The following is a 1,619-nucleotide window of genomic DNA, read 5'->3' as shown; positions in this document are numbered from 1 at the left end:
AAGGACAAATATATGGACTTTGCAGCAACCTGGATGGATTTGGAGTCAATCATTCTCAGTGATTGATCACAGAAACAAAAAACAGAGTTCAATATGTTCTCACTCATAAGAGGAACTTGAACAATTATAATGCTATAAGAAAGTGACTGGCGGTAATGGGAAACTGTCGGGTGGGGAGTGGGATTGGCAGTTGAGGGAAACTGCTAAGGGAGGGAGAGGCATACCTCATCATCAAGGGTCGCTGCATGATCAATGTTTGCATATCTATCCCTGAATTGTACCCCACATCTTTATAATAAAAATTAATTTTTAAAAAATTGAGGTTTTGCTTCTGTAATTTCTATCCTATTCCATTGGTCTGTTTGCCTGTTCTTGTACCAATACCAGGATGTTTTGATTATTGAGCTTTATAACAAAGTTTTAAGTCTGGGAGTGTGATACCTCTCGCTTTGTTTTGTTTTGTTTTTATTATTGTTTCTGCTGAGCATTGTTTTGACTATCTATGGCCGTTTATGTTTCCATATGAATTCCTGTAATGTTGTTTCCAGATCTGAGAAGAATGCTGCTGGTGATTTAATGGGTATTGTGTTAAATCTGTAGATTGCCTTGGGTAGGATGAACACCTTAACAATGTTGATTCTTCCAATCCATAAGCATGGAATATTTTTCCATTTGTTTGTGTCATTATTAATTTCTTTGAGCAGTTTTCGTTGTAAAGGTGTTTCACTTCTCTGATTAGGAAGATGTGAAGGTATTTCTTTTGTGTGTGTGTGTGCACGCACAGCTATTGTGAAAGGGAATGTGCTTTTTATGTGGGTTTCTGTTTGTTTATTGTTGGTGTATAGGAATGCGACTGTCTTTTGCGCATTTGTTCTATACCCAGAGGCATTGTCAAAGTCCTTTATCAGTGGAAGCAGATTTTGACAGATTCTCTTGGGTTTTCAAGATGTAGAATCATGTCATCTGCAAAGAGAGATAACTTAACATTTCCTATTTGGATACCCCTGATTTCCTTCTCTTGTCTGATTGCTCTAACTAGGACTTCCAATACTATGCTGAACAGGAGGGATAAGAGTGGGCATCCTTGTGTTGTTCTGGTTTTCAGGGGAAATGGTTCCAATTTATGTCTGTTTAGCAGTATGTTGGCTGTTGGTCTCTCATAAATGGCTCTTACTATTTTGAAGTATGTTCCATCTATACCTAGATGTTCAAGCGTTTTTATCAAGAAGGGGTGCTGGATTTTATCAAAAGTTTTTTCTGTGTCTAATGATATAACCATGTGGTTTTTGTTTTTACACCTTTTGATGTACTTAATTGCATTTATGGTCTTGTGGATGTTGAACCAGCCCTGCATCCCAGAAATGAAGTCCACTTGATCATGGTGGATGATTTTTGAGACGTGTTGTTGGATCTGGTTTGCTAGACTCTTGTTGAGAATTTTAGCATCTGTGTTCATCAAGGATATTGGCTTGTAGTTAGTTCTCTTTCTTTGTTGAATCTTTTTTTTTTTTTTTGAGTTGGAGTCTCACAGTCACCCAGACTGGAGTGCAGTGGCCGCTCCCGGCCACTGCAGCCTAGACCTGCTGGTCTCCGGCGATCCTTCCGCCTCAGCCTTCCGA

Source organism: Carlito syrichta, unplaced genomic scaffold (assembly GCF_000164805.1).
Source record: "Carlito syrichta isolate Samal-C Ts95f unplaced genomic scaffold, Tarsius_syrichta-2.0.1 Scaffold303037, whole genome shotgun sequence".
In the NCBI taxonomy this organism is placed as follows: Eukaryota; Metazoa; Chordata; class Mammalia; order Primates; family Tarsiidae; genus Carlito; species Carlito syrichta.
The sequence above is the reverse complement of the archived record's forward strand: the minus strand, read 5'-3'. Positions refer to the sequence as shown.